The following is a 19,041-nucleotide window of genomic DNA, read 5'->3' as shown; positions in this document are numbered from 1 at the left end:
TTCATTTTTCATTTTTTTCAAATCCTCAAAAATGATGAAAAACGGCGTGCCATAGTATGCCGTACGATATGGGCTATAGCCCACGGTCCAAAATGATGAGAAACGAGGCTAACTTTTTTTTTCAAAATTTCAAAAAACATGGGCTATAACCCACCGTTTTTTTCATTTTTCATTTTTTTCAAATCCTCAAAAATGATGAAAAACGGCGTGCCATAGTATGCCATACGATATGGGCTATAGCCCACGGTCCAAAATGATGAGAAACGAGGCTAACTTCTTTTTTCAAAATTTCAAAAAACATGGGCTATAACCCACCGTTTTTTTCATTTTTCATTTTTTTCAAATCCTCAAAAATGATGAAAAACGGCGTGCCATAGTATGCCGTACGCTATGGGCTATAGCCCACGGTCCAAAATGATGAAAAACAAGGCTAACTTTTTTTTTCAAAATTTCAAAAAACATGGGCTATAACCCACCATTTTTTTCATTTTTCATTTTTTTCAAATCCTCAAAAATGATGAAAAACGGCGTGCCATAGTATGCCGTACGATATGGGCTATAGCCCACGGTCCAAAATGATGAGAAACGAGGCTAACTTTTTTTTTCAAAATTTCAAAAAACATGGGCTATAACCCACCGTTTTTTTCATTTTTCATTTTTTTCAAATCCTCAAAAATTATGAAAAACGGCGTGCCATAGTATGCCGTACGATATGGGCTATAGCCCACGGTCCAAAATGATGAGAAACGAGGCTAACTTTTTTTTTCAAAATTTCAAAAAACATGGGCTATAACCCACCGTTTTTTTCATTTTTCATTTTTTTCAAATCCTCAAAAATGATGAAAAACGGCGTGCCATAGTAAGCCGTACGATATGGGCTATAGCCCACGGTCCAAAATGATGAGAAACGAGGCTAACCTTTTTTTCAAAATTTCAAAAAACATGGGCTATAACCCACCGTTTTTTTAATTTTTCATTTTTTTCAAATCCTCAAAAATGATGAAAAACGGCGTGCCATAGTATGCTGTACGATATGGGCTATAGCCCACGGTCCAAAATGATGAGAAACGAGGCTAACTTTTTTTTTCAAAATTTCAAAAAACATGGGCTATAACCCACCGTTTTTTTCATTTTTCATTTTTTTCAAATCCTCAAAAATGATGAAAAACGGCGTGCCATAGTAAGCCGTACGATATGGGCTATAGCCCACGGTCCAAAATGATGAGAAACGAGGCTAACTTTTTTTTTCAAAATTTCAAAAAACATGGGCTATAACCCACCGTTTTTTTCATTTTTCATTTTTTTCAAATCCTCAAAAATGATGAAAAACGGCTTGCCATAGTATGCCGTACGATACGGGCTATAGCCCACGGTCCAAAATGATGAGAAACGAGGCTAACTTTTTTTTTCAAAATTTCAAAAAACATGGGCTATAACCCACCGTTTTTTTCATTTTTCATTTTTTTCAAATCCTCAAAAATGATGAAAAACAGCGTGCCATAGTATGCCGTACGATATGGGCTATAGCCCACGGTCCAAAATGATGAGAAACGAGGCTAACTTTTTTTTTCAAAATTTCAAAAAACATGGGCTATAACCCACCGTTTTTTTCATTTTTCATTTTTTTCAAATCCTCAAAAATGATGAAAAACGGCGTGCCATAGTATGCCGTACGATACGGGCTATAGCCCACGGTCCAAAATGATGAGAAACGAGGCTAACTTTTTTTTTCAAAATTTCAAAAAACATGGGCTATAACCCACCGTTTTTTTCATTTTTCATTTTTTTCAAATCCTCAAAAATGATGAAAAACGGCGTGCCATAGTATGCCGTACGATATGGGCTATAGCCCACGGTCCAAAATGATGAGAAACGAGGCTAACCTTTTTTTTCAAAATTTCAAAAAACATGGGCTATAACCCACCGTTTTTTTCATTTTTCATTTTTTTCAAATCCTCAAAAATGATGAAAAACGGCGTGCCATAGTATGCCGTACGATATGGGCTATAGCCCACGGTCCAAAATGATGAGAAACGAGGCTAACTTTTTTTTTCAAAATTTCAAAAAACATGGGCTATAACCCACCGTTTTTTTCATTTTTCATTTTTTTCAAATCCTCAAAAATGATGAAAAACGGCGTGCCATAGTATGCCGTACGATATGGGCTATAGCCCACGGTCCAAAATGATGAGAAACGAGGCTAACTTTTTTTTTCAAAATTTCAAAAAACATGGGCTATAACCCACCGTTTTTTTCATTTTTCATTTTTTTCAAATCCTCAAAAATGATGAAAAACGGCGTGCCATAGTATGCCGTACGATATGGGCTATAGCCCACGGTCCAAAATGATGAGAAACGAGGCTAACTTTTTTTTTCAAAATTTCAAAAAACATGGGCTATAACCCACCGTTTTTTTCATTTTTCATTTTTTTCAAATCCTCAAAAATGATGAAAAACGGCTTGCCATAGTATGCCGTACGATACGGGCTATAGCCCACGGTCCAAAATGATGAGAAACGAGGCTAACTTTTTTTTTCAAAATTTCAAAAAACATGGGCTATAACCCACCGTTTTTTTCATTTTTCATTTTTTTCAAATCCTCAAAAATGATGAAAAACGGCGTGCCATAGTATGCCGTACGATATGGGCTATAGCCCACGGTCCAAAATGATGAGAAACGAGGCTAACTTTTTTTTTCAAAATTTCAAAAAAACATGGGCTATAACCCACCGTTTTTTTCATTTTTCATTTTTTTCAAATCCTCAAAAATGATGAAAAACGGCGTGCCATAGTATGCCGTACGATATGGGCTATAGCCCACGGTCCAAAATGATGAGAAACGAGGCTAACCTTTTTTTTCAAAATTTCAAAAAACATGGGCTATAACCCACCGTTTTTTTCATTTTTCATTTTTTTCAAATCCTCAAAAATGATGAAAAACGGCGTGCCATAGTATGCCGTACGATATGGGCTATAGCCCACGGTCCAAAATGATGAGAAACGAGGCTAACTTTTTTTTCCAAAATTTCAAAAAACATGGGCTATAACCCACCGTTTTTTTCATTTTTCATTTTTTTCAAATCCTCAAAAATGATGAAAAACGGCGTGCCATAGTATGCCGTACGATACGAGCTATAGCCCACGGTCCAAAATGATGAGAAACGAGGCTAACTTTTTTTTTCAAAATTTCAAAAAACATGGGCTATAACCCACCGTTTTTTTCATTTTTCATTTTTTTCAAATCCTCAAAAATGATGAAAAACGGCGTGCCATAGTATGCCGTACGATACGGGCTATAGCCCACGGTCCAAAATGATGAGAAACGAGGCTAACTTTTTTTTTCAAAATTTCAAAAAACATGGGCTATAACCCACCGTTTTTTTCATTTTTCATTTTTTTCAAATCCTCAACAATGATGAAAAACGGCGTGCCATAGTATGCCGTACGCTATGGGCTATAGCCCACGGTCCAAAATGATGAAAAACAAGGCTAACTTTTTTTTTCAAAATTTCAAAAAACATGGGCTATAACCCACCATTTTTTTCATTTTTCATTTTTTTCAAATCCTCAAAAATGATGAAAAACGGCGTGCCATAGTATGCCGTACGATATGGGCTATAGCCCACGGTCCAAAATGATGAGAAACGAGGCTAACTTTTTTTTTCAAAATTTCAAAAAACATGGGCTATAACCCACCGTTTTTTTCATTTTTCATTTTTTTCAAATCCTCAAAAATTATGAAAAACGGCGTGCCATAGTATGCCGTACGATATGGGCTATAGCCCACGGTCCAAAATGATGAGAAACGAGGCTAACTTTTTTTTTCAAAATTTCAAAAAACATGGGCTATAACCCACCGTTTTTTTCATTTTTCATTTTTTTCAAATCCTCAAAAATGATGAAAAACGGCGTGCCATAGTAAGCCGTACGATATGGGCTATAGCCCACGGTCCAAAATGATGAGAAACGAGGCTAACCTTTTTTTCAAAATTTCAAAAAACATGGGCTATAACCCACCGTTTTTTTAATTTTTAATTTTTTTCAAATCCTCAAAAATGATGAAAAACGGCGTGCCATAGTATGCCGTACGATATGGGCTATAGCCCACGGTCCAAAATGATGAGAAACGAGGCTAACTTTTTTTTTCAAAATTTCAAAAAACATGGGCTATAACCCACCGTTTTTTTCATTTTTCATTTTTTTCAAATCCTCAAAAATGATGAAAAACGGCGTGCCATAGTAAGCCGTACGATATGGGCTATAGCCCACGGTCCAAAATGATGAGAAACGAGGCTAACTTTTTTTTTCAAAATTTCAAAAAACATGGGCTATAACCCACCGTTTTTTTCATTTTTCATTTTTTTCAAATCCTCAAAAATGATGAAAAACGGCTTGCCATAGTATGCCGTACGATACGGGCTATAGCCCACGGTCCAAAATGATGAGAAACGAGGCTAACTTTTTTTTTCAAAATTTCAAAAAACATGGGCTATAACCCACCGTTTTTTTCATTTTTCATTTTTTTCAAATCCTCAAAAATGATGAAAAACAGCGTGCCATAGTATGCCGTACGATATGGGCTATAGCCCACGGTCCAAAATGATGAGAAACGAGGCTAACTTTTTTTTTCAAAATTTCAAAAAACATGGGCTATAACCCACCGTTTTTTTTCATTTTTCATTTTTTTCAAATCCTCAAAAATGATGAAAAACGGCGTGCCATAGTATGCCGTACGATACGGGCTATAGCCCACGGTCCAAAATGATGAGAAACGAGGCTAACTTTTTTTTTCAAAATTTCAAAAAACATGGGCTATAACCCACCGTTTTTTTCATTTTTCATTTTTTTCAAATCCTCAAAAATGATGAAAAACGGCGTGCCATAGTATGCCGTACGATATGGGCTATAGCCCACGGTCCAAAATGATGAGAAACGAGGCTAACCTTTTTTTTCAAAATTTCAAAAAACATGGGCTATAACCCACCGTTTTTTTCATTTTTCATTTTTTTCAAATCCTCAAAAATGATGAAAAACGGCGTGCCATAGTATGCCGTACGATATGGGCTATAGCCCACGGTCCAAAATGATGAGAAACGAGGCTAACTTTTTTTTTCAAAATTTCAAAAAACATGGGCTATAACCCACCGTTTTTTTCATTTTTCATTTTTTTCAAATCCTCAAAAATGATGAAAAACGGCGTGCCATAGTATGCCGTACGATATGGGCTATAGTCCACGGTCCAAAATGATGAGAAACGAGGCTAACTTTTTTTTTCAAAATTTCAAAAAACATGGGCTATAACCCACCGTTTTTTTCATTTTTCATTTTTTTCAAATCCTCAAAAATGATGAAAAACGGCGTGCCATAGTATGCCGTACGATATGGGCTATAGCCCACGGTCCAAAATGATGAGAAACGAGGCTAACTTTTTTTTTCAAAATTTCAAAAAACATGGGCTATAACCCACCGTTTTTTTCATTTTTCATTTTTTTCAAATCCTCAAAAATGATGAAAAACGGCTTGCCATAGTATGCCGTACGATACGGGCTATAGCCCACGGTCCAAAATGATGAGAAACGAGGCTAACTTTTTTTTTCAAAATTTCAAAAAACATGGGCTATAACCCACCGTTTTTTTTCATTTTTCATTTTTTTCAAATCCTCAAAAATGATGAAAAACGGCGTGCCATAGTATGCCGTACGATATGGGCTATAGCCCACGGTCCAAAATGATGAGAAACGAGGCTAACTTTTTTTTTCAAAATTTCAAAAAAACATGGGCTATAACCCACCGTTTTTTTCATTTTTCATTTTTTTCAAATCCTCAAAAATGATGAAAAACGGCGTGCCATAGTATGCCGTACGATATGGGCTATAGCCCACGGTCCAAAATGATGAGAAACGAGGCTAACTTTTTTTTTCAAAATTTCAAAAAACATGGGCTATAACCCACCGTTTTTTTCATTTTTCATTTTTTTCAAATCCTCAAAAATGATGAAAAACGGCGTGCCATAGTATGCCGTACGATACGAGCTATAGCCCACGGTCCAAAATGATGAGAAACGAGGCTAACTTTTTTTTTCAAAATTTCAAAAAACATGGGCTATAACCCACCGTTTTTTTCATTTTTCATTTTTTTCAAATCCTCAAAAATGATGAAAAACGGCGTGCCATAGTATGCCGTACGATACGGGCTATAGCCCACGGTCCAAAATGATGAGAAACGAGGCTAACTTTTTTTTTCAAAATTTCAAAAAACATGGGCTATAACCCACCGTTTTTTTCATTTTTCATTTTTTTCAAATCCTCAAAAATGATGAAAAACGGCGTGCCATAGTATGCCGTACGATATGGGCTATAGCCCACGGTCCAAAATGATGAGAAACGAGGCTAACTTTTTTTTTCAAAATTTCAAAAAACATGGGCTATAACCCACCGTTTTTTTCATTTTTCATTTTTTTCAAATCCTCAAAAATGATGAAAAACGGCGTGCCATAGTATGCCGTACGATATGGGCTATAGCCCACGGTCCAAAATGATGAGAAACGAGGCTAACTTTTTTTTTCAAAATTTCAAAAAACATGGGCTATAACCCACCGTTTTTTTCATTTTTCATTTTTTTCAAATCCTCAAAAATGATGAAAAACGGCTTGCCATAGTATGCCGTACGATACGGGCTATAGGCCACGGTCCAAAATGATGAGAAACGAGGCTAACTTTTTTTTTCAAAATTTCAAAAAACATGGGCTATAACCCACCGTTTTTTTCATTTTTCATTTTTTTCAAATCCTCAAAAATGATGAAAAACGGCGTGCCATAGTATGCCGTACGATATGGGCTATAGCCCACGGTCCAAAATGATGAGAAACGAGGCTAACTTTTTTTTTCAAAATTTCAAAAAAACATGGGCTATAACCCACCGTTTTTTTCATTTTTCATTTTTTTCAAATCCTCAAAAATGATGAAAAACGGCGTGCCATAGTATGCCGTACGATATGGGCTATAGCCCACGGTCCAAAATGATGAGAAACGAGGCTAACCTTTTTTTTCAAAATTTCAAAAAACATGGGCTATAACCCACCGTTTTTTTCATTTTTCATTTTTTTCAAATCCTCAAAAATGATGAAAAACGGCGTGCCATAGTATGCCGTACGATACGAGCTATAGCCCACGGTCCAAAATGATGAGAAACGAGGCTAACTTTTTTTTTCAAAATTTCAAAAAACATGGGCTATAACCCACCGTTTTTTTCATTTTTCATTTTTTTCAAATCCTCAAAAATGATGAAAAACGGCGTGCCATAGTATGCCGTACGATACGGGCTATAGCCCACGGTCCAAAATGATGAGAAACGAGGCTAACTTTTTTTTTCAAAATTTCAAAAAACATGGGCTATAACCCACCGTTTTTTTCATTTTTCATTTTTTTCAAATCCTCAAAAATGATGAAAAACGGCGTGCCATAGTATGCCGTACGATATGGGCTATAGCCCACGGTCCAAAATGATGAGAAACGAGGCTAACTTTTTTTTTCAAAATTTCAAAAAACATGGGCTATAACCCACCGTTTTTTTCATTTTTCATTTTTTTCAAATCCTCAAAAATGATGAAAAACGGCTTGCCATAGTATGCCGTACGATACGGGCTATAGGCCACGGTCCAAAATGATGAGAAACGAGGCTAACCTTTTTTTTCAAAATTTCAAAAAACATGGGCTATAACCCACCGTTTTTTTCATTTTTCATTTTTTTCAAATCCTCAAAAATGATGAAAAACGGCGTGCCATAGTATGCCGTACGATACGAGCTATAGCCCACGGTCCAAAATGATGAGAAACGAGGCTAACTTTTTTTTTCAAAATTTCAAAAAACATGGGCTATAACCCACCGTTTTTTTCATTTTTCATTTTTTTCAAATCCTCAAAAATGATGAAAAACGGCGTGCCATAGTATGCCGTACGATACGGGCTATAGCCCACGGTCCAAAATGATGAGAAACGAGGCTAACTTTTTTTTTCAAAATTTCAAAAAACATGGGCTATAACCCACCGTTTTTTTCATTTTTCATTTTTTTCAAATCCTCAAAAATGATGAAAAACGGCGTGCCATAGTATGCCGTACGATATGGGCTATAGCCCACGGTCCAAAATGATGAGAAACGAGGCTAACTTTTTTTTTCAAAATTTCAAAAAACATGGGCTATAACCCACCGTTTTTTTCATTTTTCATTTTTTTCAAATCCTCAAAAATGATGAAAAACGGCGTGCCATAGTATTCCGTACGATATGGGCTATAGCCCACGGTCCAAAATGATGAGAAACGAGGCTAACTTTTTTTTTCAAAATTTCAAAAAACATGGGCTATAACCCACCGTTTTTTTCATTTTTCATTTTTTTCAAATCCTCAAAAATGATGAAAAACAGCGTGCCATAGTATGCCGTACGATATGGGCTATAGCCCACGGTCCAAAATGATGAGAAACGAGGCTAACTTTTTTTTTCAAAATTTCAAAAAACATGGGCTATAACCCACCGTTTTTTTCATTTTTCATTTTTTTCAAATCCTCAAAAATGATGAAAAACGGCGTGCCATAGTATGCCGTACGATACGGGCTATAGCCCACGGTCCAAAATGATGAGAAACGAGGCTAACTTTTTTTTTCAAAATTTCAAAAAACATGGGCTATAACCCACCGTTTTTTTCATTTTTCATTTTTTTCAAATCCTCAAAAATGATGAAAAACGGCGTGCCATAGTATGCCGTACGATATGGGCTATAGCCCACGGTCCAAAATGATGAGAAACGAGGCTAACCTTTTTTTTTCAAAATTTCAAAAAACATGGGCTATAACCCACCGTTTTTTTCATTTTTCATTTTTTTCAAATCCTCAAAAATGATGAAAAACGGCGTGCCATAGTATGCCGTACGATATGGGCTATAGCCCACGGTCCAAAATGATGAGAAACGAGGCTAACTTTTTTTTTCAAAATTTCAAAAAACATGGGCTATAACCCACCGTTTTTTTCATTTTTCATTTTTTTCAAATCCTCAAAAATGATGAAAAACGGCGTGCCATAGTATGCCGTACGATATGGGCTATAGCCCACGGTCCAAAATGATGAGAAACGAGGCTAACTTTTTTTTTCAAAATTTCAAAAAACATGGGCTATAACCCACCGTTTTTTTCATTTTTCATTTTTTTCAAATCCTCAAAAATGATGAAAAACGGCGTGCCATAGTATGCCGTACGATATGGGCTATAGCCCACGGTCCAAAATGATGAGAAACGAGGCTAACTTTTTTTTTCAAAATTTCAAAAAACATGGGCTATAACCCACCGTTTTTTTCATTTTTCATTTTTTTCAAATCCTCAAAAATGATGAAAAACGGCGTGCCATAGTATGCCGTACGATATGGGCTATAGCCCACGGTCCAAAATGATGAGAAACGAGGCTAACTTTTTTTTTCAAAATTTCAAAAAACATGGGCTATAACCCACCGTTTTTTTCATTTTTCATTTTTTTCAAATCCTCAAAAATGATGAAAAACGGCGTGCCATAGTATGCCGTACGATATGGGCTATAGCCCACGGTCCAAAATGATGAGAAACGAGGCTAACTTTTTTTTTCAAAATTTCAAAAAACATGGGCTATAACCCACCGTTTTTTTCATTTTTCATTTTTTTCAAATCCTCAAAAATGATGAAAAACGGCGTGCCATAGTATGCCGTACGATATGGGCTATAGCCCACGGTCCAAAATGATGAGAAACGAGGCTAACTTTTTTTTTCAAAATTTCAAAAAACATGGGCTATAACCCACCGTTTTTTTCATTTTTCATTTTTTTCAAATCCTCAAAAATGATGAAAAACGGCGTGCCATAAGTATGCCGTACGATATGGGCTATAGCCCACGGTCCAAAATGATGAGAAACGAGGCTAACTTTTTTTTTCAAAATTCAAAAAACATGGGCTATAACCCACCGTTTTTTTTCATTTTTCATTTTTTTCAAATCCTCAAAAATGATGAAAAACGGCATGCCATAGTATGCCGTACGATATGGGCTATAGCCCACGGTCCAAAATGATGAGAAACGAGGCTAACTTTTTTTTTCAAAATTTCAAAAAACATGGGCTATAACCCACCGTTTTTTTTCATTTTTCATTTTTTTCAAATCCTCAAAAATGATGAAAAACGGCGTGCCATAGTATGCCGTACGATACGGGCTATAGCCCACGGTCCAAAATGATGAGAAACGAGGCTAACTTTTTTTTTCAAAATTTCAAAAAACATGGGCTATAACCCACCGTTTTTTTCATTTTTCATTTTTTTCAAATCCTCAAAAATGATGAAAAACGGCGTGCCATAGTATGCCGTACGATACGGGCTATAGCCCACGGTCCAAAATGATGAGAAACGAGGCTAACTTTTTTTTTTAAATTTCAAAAAACATGGGCTATAACCCACCGTTTTTTTCATTTTTCATTTTTTTCAAATCCTCAAAAATGATGAAAAACGGCGTGCCATAGTATGCCGTACGATATGGGCTATAGCCCACGGTCCAAAATGATGAGAAACGAGGCTAACTTTTTTTTTCAAAATTTCAAAAAACATGGGCTATAACCCACCGTTTTTTTCATTTTTCATTTTTTTCAAATCCTCAAAAATGATGAAAAACGGCGTGCCATAGTATGCCGTACGATACGGGCTATAGCCCACGGTCCAAAATGATGAGAAACGAGGCTAACTTTTTTTTTCAAAATTTCAAAAAACATGGGCTATAACCCACCGTTTTTTTCATTTTTCATTTTTTTCAAATCCTCAAAAATGATGAAAAACAGCGTGCCATAGTATGCCGTACGATATGGGCTATAGCCCACGGTCCAAAATGATGAGAAACGAGGCTAACTTTTTTTTTCAAAATTTCAAAAAACATGGGCTATAACCCACCGTTTTTTTCATTTTTCATTTTTTTCAAATCCTCAAAAATGATGAAAAACGGCGTGCCATAGTATGCCGTACGATACGGGCTATAGCCCACGGTCCAAAATGATGAGAAACGAGGCTAACTTTTTTTTTCAAAATTTCAAAAAACATGGGCTATAACCCACCGTTTTTTTCATTTTTCATTTTTTTCAAATCCTCAAAAATGATGAAAAACGGCGTGCCATAGTATGCCGTACGATATGGGCTATAGCCCACGGTCCAAAATGATGAGAAACGAGGCTAACCTTTTTTTTCAAAATTTCAAAAAACATGAAAACATGGGCTATAACCCACCGTTTTTTTCATTTTTCATTTTTTTCAAATCCTCAAAAATGATGAAAAACGGCGTGCCATAGTATGCCGTACGATATGGGCTATAGCCCACGGTCCAAAATGATGAGAAACGAGGCTAACTTTTTTTTTCAAAATTTCAAAAAACATGGGCTATAACCCACCGTTTTTTTCATTTTTCATTTTTTTCAAATCCTCAAAAATGATGAAAAACGGCGTGCCATAGTATGCCGTACGATATGGGCTATAGCCCACGGTCCAAAATGATGAGAAACGAGGCTAACTTTTTTTTTCAAAATTTCAAAAAACATGGGCTATAACCCACCGTTTTTTTCATTTTTCATTTTTTCAAATCTTCAAAAATGATGAAAAACTGCGCGCTATAGTATGCCGTACGATATGGGCTATAGCCCACGGTCCAAAATGATGAGAAACGAGGCTAACTTTTTTTTTCAAATTTTCAAAAAACATGGGCTATAACCCACCGTTTTTTTCATTTTTCATTTTTTTCAAATCCTCAAAAATGATGAAAAACGGCGTGCCATAGTATGCCGTACGATATGGGCTATAGCCCACGGTCCAAAATGATGAGAAACGAGGCTAACTTTTTTTTTCAAAATTTCAAAAAACATGGGCTATAACCCACCGTTTTTTTTCATTTTTCATTTTTTTCAAATCCTCAAAAATGATGAAAAACGGCGTGCCATAGTATGCCGTACGATATGGGCTATAGCCCACGGTCCAAAATGATGAGAAACGAGGCTAACTTTTTTTTTCAAAAATTCAAAAAACATGGGCTATAACCCACCGTTTTTTTCATTTTTCATTTTTTTCAAATCCTCAAAAATGATGAAAAACAGCGTGCCATAGTATGCCGTACGATATGGGCTATAGCCCACGGTCCAAAATGATGAGAAACGAGGCTAACTTTTTTTTTCAAAATTTCAAAAAACATGGGCTATAACCCACCGTTTTTTTCATTTTTCATTTTTTTCAAATCCTCAAAAATGATGAAAAACGGCGTGCCATAGTATGCCGTACGATATGGGCTATAGCCCACGGTCCAAAATGATGAGAAACGAGGCTAACTTTTTTTTTCAAAATTTCAAAAAACATGGGCTATAACCCACCGTTTTTTTCATTTTTCATTTTTTTCAAATCCTCAAAAATGATGAAAAACGGCGTGCCATAGTATGCCGTACGATATGGGCTATAGCCCACGGTCCAAAATGATGAGAAACGAGGCTAACTTTTTTTTTCAAAATTTCAAAAAACATGGGCTATAACCCACCGTTTTTTTCATTTTTCATTTTTTTCAAATCCTCAAAAATGATGAAAAACGGCGTGCCATAGTATGCCGTACGATATGGGCTATAGCCCACGGTCCAAAATGATGAGAAACGAGGCTAACTTTTTTTTTCAAATTTTCAAAAAACATGGGCTATAACCCACCGTTTTTTTCATTTTTCATTTTTTTCAAATCCTCAAAAATGATGAAAAACGGCGTGCCATAGTATGCCGTACGATATGGGCTATAGCCCACGGTCCAAAATGATGAGAAACGAGGCTAACTTTTTTTTTCAAAATTTCAAAAAACATGGGCTATAACCCACCGTTTTTTTTCATTTTTCATTTTTTTCAAATCCTCAAAAATGATGAAAAACGGCGTGCCATAGTATGCCGTACGATATGGGCTATAGCCCACGGTCCAAAATGATGAGAAACGAGGCTAACTTTTTTTTTCAAAATTTCAAAAAACATGGGCTATAACCCACCGTTTTTTTCATTTTTCATTTTTTTCAAATCCTCAAAAATGATGAAAAACGGCGTGCCATAGTATGCCGTACGATATGGGCTATAGCCCACGGTCCAAAATGATGAGAAACGAGGCTAACTTTTTTTTTCAAATTTTCAAAAAACATGGGCTATAACCCACCGTTTTTTTCATTTTTCATTTTTTTCAAATCCTCAAAAATGATGAAAAACGACGTGCCATAGTATGCCGTACGATATGGGCTATAGCCCACGGTCCAAAATGATGAGAAACGAGGCTAACTTTTTTTTTCAAAATTTCAAAAAACATGGGCTATAACCCACCGTTTTTTTCATTTTTCATTTTTTTCAAATCCTCAAAAATGATGAAAAACGGCGTGCCATAGTATGCCGTACGATATGGGCTATAGCCCACGGTCCAAAATGATGAGAAACGAGGCTAACTTTTTTTTTCAAAATTTCAAAAAACATGGGCTATAACCCACCGTTTTTTTCATTTTTCATTTTTTTCAAATCCTCAAAAATGATGAAAAACGGCGTGCCATAGTATGCCGTACGATATGGGCTATAGCCCACGGTCCAAAATGATGAGAAACGAGGCTAACTTTTTTTTTCAAAATTTCAAAAAACATGGGCTATAACCCACCGTTTTTTTTATTTTTCATTTTTTTCAAATCCTCAAAAATGATGAAAAACGGCGTGCCATAGTATGCCGTACGATATGGGCTATAGCCCACGGTCCAAAAAGATGAGAAACGAGGCTAACTTTTTTTTTCAAAATTTCAAAAAACATGGGCTATAACCCATCGTTTTTGTCATTTCGCCATTTTTTTCAAATCTTCAAAAATGATGAAAAACTGCGCGCTATAGTATGCCGTACGATATGGGCTATAGCCCACGGTCCAAAATGATGAGAAACAAGGCTAACTTTTTTTTTCAAAATTTCAAAAAACATGGGCTATAACCCATCGTTTTTGTCATTTCGTCATTTTTTTCAAATCTTCAAAAATGATGAAAAACTGCGCGCTATAGTATGCCGTACGATATGGGCTATAGCCCACGGTCCAAAATGATGAGAAACGAGGCTAACTTTTTTTTTCAAATTTTCAAAAAACATGGGCTATAACCCACCGTTTTTTTCATTTTTCATTTTTTTCAAATCCTCAAAAATGATGAAAAACGGCGTGCCATAGTATGCCGTACGATATGGGCTATAGCCCACGGTCCAAAATGATGAGAAACGAGGCTAACTTTTTTTTTCAAAATTTCAAAAAACATGGGCTATAACCCACCGTTTTTTTTCATTTTTCATTTTTTTCAAATCCTCAAAAATGATGAAAAACGGCGTGCCATAGTATGCCGTACGATATGGGCTATAGCCCACGGTCCAAAATGATGAGAAACGAGGCTAACTTTTTTTTTCAAAATTTCAAAAAACATGGGCTATAACCCACCGTTTTTTTCATTTTTCATTTTTTTCAAATCCTCAAAAATGATGAAAAACGGCGTGCCATAGTATGCCGTACGATATGGGCTATAGCCCACGGTCCAAAATGATGAGAAACGAGGCTAACTTTTTTTTTCAAAATTTCAAAAAACATGGGCTATAACCCACCGTTTTTTTCATTTTTCATTTTTTTCAAATCCTCAAAAATGATGAAAAACGGCGTGCCATAGTATGCCGTACGATATGGGCTATAGCCCACGGTCCAAAATGATGAGAAACGAGGCTAACTTTTTTTTTCAAATTTTCAAAAAACATGGGCTATAACCCACCGTTTTTTTCATTTTTCATTTTTTTCAAATCCTCAAAAATGATGAAAAACGGCGTGCCATAGTATGCCGTACGATATGGGCTATAGCCCACGGTCCAAAATGATGAGAAACGAGGCTAACTTTTTTTTTCAAAATTTCAAAAAACATGGGCTATAACCCACCGTTTTTTTCATTTTTCATTTTTTTCAAATCCTCAAAAATGATGAAAAACGGCGTGCCATAGTATGCCGTACGATATGGGCTATAGCCCACGGTCCAAAATGATGAGAAACAAGGCTAACTTTTTTTTTCAAAATTTCAAAAAACATGGGCTATAACCCATCGTTTTTGTCATTTCGTCATTTTTTTCAAATCTTCAAAAATGATGAAAAACTGCGCGCTATAGTATGCCGTACGATATGGGCTATAGCCCACGGTCCAAAATGATGAGAAACGAGGCTAACTTTTTTTTTCAAAATTTCAAAAAACATGGGCTATAACCCACCGTTTTTTTCATTTTTCATTTTTTTCAAATCCTCAAAAATGATGAAAAACGGCGTGCCATAGTATGCCGTACGATATGGGCTATAGCCCACGGTCCAAAATGATGAGAAACGAGGCTAACTTTTTTTTTCAAATTTTCAAAAAACATGGGCTATAACCCACCGTTTTTTTCATTTTTCATTTTTTTCAAATCCTCAAAAATGATGAAAAAACGGCGTGCCATAGTATGCCGTACGATATGGGCTATAGCCCACGGTCCAAAATGATGAGAAACGAGGCTAACTTTTTTTTTCAAAATTTCAAAAAACATGGGCTATAACCCACCGTTTTTTTCATTTTTCATTTTTTTCAAATCCTCAAAAATGATGAAAAACGGCGTGCCATAGTATGCCGTACGATATGGGCTATAGCCCACGGTCCAAAATGATGAGAAACGAGGCTAACTTTTTTTTTCAAAATTTCAAAAAACATGGGCTATAACCCACCGTTTTTTTCATTTTTCATTTTTTTCAAATCCTCAAAAATGATGAAAAACGGCGTGCCATAGTATGCCGTACGATATGGGCTATAGCCCACGGTCCAAAATGATGAGAAACGAGGCTAACTTTTTTTTTCAAAATTTCAAAAAACATGGGCTATAACCCACCGTTTTTTTCATTTTTCATTTTTTTCAAATCTTCAAAAATGATGAAAAACTGCGCGCTATAGTATGCCGTACGATATGGGCTATAGCCCACGGTCCAAAATGATGAGAAACGAGGCTAACTTTTTTTTTCAAATTTTCAAAAAACATGGGCTATAACCCACCGTTTTTTTCATTTTTCATTTTTTTCAAATCCTCAAAAATGATGAAAAACGGCGTGCCATAGTATGCCGTACGATATGGGCTATAGCCCACGGTCCAAAATGATGAGAAACGAGGCTAACTTTTTTTTTCAAAATTTCAAAAAACATGGGCTATAACCCACCGTTTTTTTTCATTTTTCATTTTTTTCAAATCCTCAAAAATGATGAAAAACGGCGTGCCATAGTATGCCGTACGATATGGGCTATAGCCCACGGTCCAAAATGATGAGAAACGAGGCTAACTTTTTTTTTCAAAATTTCAAAAAACATGGGCTATAACCCACCGTTTTTTTCATTTTTCATTTTTTTCAAATCCTCAAAAATGATGAAAAACGGCGTGCCATAGTATGCCGTACGATATGGGCTATAGCCCACGGTCCAAAATGATGAGAAACGAGGCTAACTTTTTTTTTCAAAATTTCAAAAAACATGGGCTATAACCCACCGTTTTTTTCATTTTTCATTTTTTTCAAATCCTCAAAAATGATGAAAAACGGCGTGCCATAGTATGCCGTACGATATGGGCTATAGCCCACGGTCCAAAATGATGAGAAACGAGGCTAACTTTTTTTTTCAAAATTTCAAAAAACATGGGCTATAACCCACCGTTTTTTTCATTTTTCATTTTTTTCAAATCCTCAAAAATGATGAAAAACGGCGTGCCATAGTATGCCGTACGATATGGGCTATAGCCCACGGTCCAAAATGATGAGAAACGAGGCTAACTTTTTTTTTCAAAATTTCAAAAAACATGGGCTATAACGCACCGTTTTTTTCATTTTTCATTTTTTTCAAATCTTCAAAAATGATGAAAAACTGCGCGCTATAGTATGCCGTACGATATGGGCTATAGCCCACGGTCCAAAATGATGAGAAACGAGGCTAACTTTTTTTTTCAAAATTTCAAAAAACATGGGCTATAACCCATCGTTTTTGTCATTTCGCCATTTTTTTCAAATCTTCAAAAATGATGAAAAACTGCGCGCTATAGTATGCCGTACGATATGGGCTATAGCCCACGGTCCAAAATGATGAGAAACGAGGCTAACTTTTTTTTTCAAAATTTCAAAAAACATGGGCTATAACCCACCGTTTTTTTCATTTTTCATTTTTTTCAAATCCTCAAAAATGATGAAAAACGGCGTGCCATAGTATGCCGTACGATATGGGCTATAGCCCACGGTCCAAAATGATGAGAAACGAGGCTAACTTCTTTTTTCAAAATTTCAAAAAACATGGGCTATAACCCACCGTTTTTTTCATTTTTCATTTTTTTCAAATCCTCAAAAATGATGAAAAACGGCGTGCCATAGTATGCCGTACGATATGGGCTATAGCCCACGGTCCAAAATGATGAGAAACGAGGCTAACTTTTTTTTTCAAAATTTCAAAAAACATGGGCTATAACCCACCGTTTTTTTCATTTTTCATTTTTTTCAAATCCTCAAAAATAATGAAAAACGGCGTGCCATAGTATGCCGTACGATATGGGCTATAGCCCACGGTCCAAAATGATGAGAAACGAGGCTAACTTTTTTTTTCAAAATTTCAAAAAACATGGGCTATAACCCACCGTTTTTTTCATTTTTCATTTTTTTCAAATCCTCAAAAATGATGAAAAACGGCGTGCCATAGTATGCCGTACGATATGGGCTATAGCCCACGGTCCAAAATGATGAGAAACGAGGCTAACTTTTTTTTCCAAAATTTCAAAAAACATGGGCTATAACCCACCGTTTTTTTCATTTTTCATTTTTTTCAAATCCTCAAAAATGATGAAAAATGGCGTGCCATAGTATGCCGTACGATATGGGCTATAGCCCACGGTCCAAAATGATGAGAAACGAGGCTAACTTTTTTTTTCAAAAATTCAAAAAACATGGGCTATAACCCACCGTTTTTTTTCATTTTTCATTTTTTTCAAATCCTCAAAAATGATGAAAAACGGCGTGCCATAGTATGCCGTACGATATGGGCTATAGCCCACGGTCCAAAATGATGAGAAACGAGGCTAACTTTTTTTTTCAAAATTTCAAAAAACATGGGCTATAACCCACCGTTTTTTTCATTTTTCATTTTTTTCAAATCCTCAAAAATGATGAAAAACGGCGTGCCATAGTATGCCGTACGATATGGGCTATAGCCCACGGTCCAAAATGATGAGAAACGAGGCTAACTTTTTTTTTCAAATTTTCAAAAAACATGGGCTATAACCCACCGTTTTTTTCATTTTTTATTTTTTTCAAATCCTCAAAAATGATGAAAAACGGCGTGCCATAGTATGCCGTACGATATGGGCTATAGCCCACGGTCCAAAATGATGAGAAACGAGGCTAACTTTTTTTTTCAAAATTTCAAAAAACATGGGCTATAACCCACCGTTTTTTTCATTTTTCATTTTTTTCAAATCCTCAAAAATGATGAAAAACGGCGTGCCATAGTATGCCGTACGATATGGGCTATAGCCCACGGTCCAAAATGATGAGAAACGAGGCTAACTTTTTTTTTCAAAATTTCAAAAAACATGGGCTATAACCCACCGTTTTTTTCATTTTTCATTTTTTTCAAATCCTCAAAAATGATGAAAAACGGCGTGCCATAGTATGCCGTACGATATGGGCTATAGCCCACGGTCCAAAATGATGAGAAACGAGGCTAACTTTTTTTTTCAAAATTTCAAAAAACATGGGCTATAACCCACCGTTTTTTTTCATTTTTCATTTTTTTCAAATCCTCAAAAATGATGAAAAACGGCGTGCCATAGTATGCCGTACGATATGGGCTATAGCCCACGGTCCAAAATGATGAGAAACGAGGCTAACTTTTTTTTTCAAAATTTCAAAAAACATGGGCTATAACCCACCGTTTTTTTCATTTTTCATTTTTTTCA

The sequence above is a fragment of the Protomyctophum bolini genome (genome assembly GCF_963924005.1).
Source record: "Protomyctophum bolini genome assembly, chromosome: 9".
Classification (NCBI taxonomy): Eukaryota; Metazoa; Chordata; class Actinopteri; order Myctophiformes; family Myctophidae; genus Protomyctophum; species Protomyctophum bolini.
Note: the sequence above shows the minus strand (reverse complement) of the source record.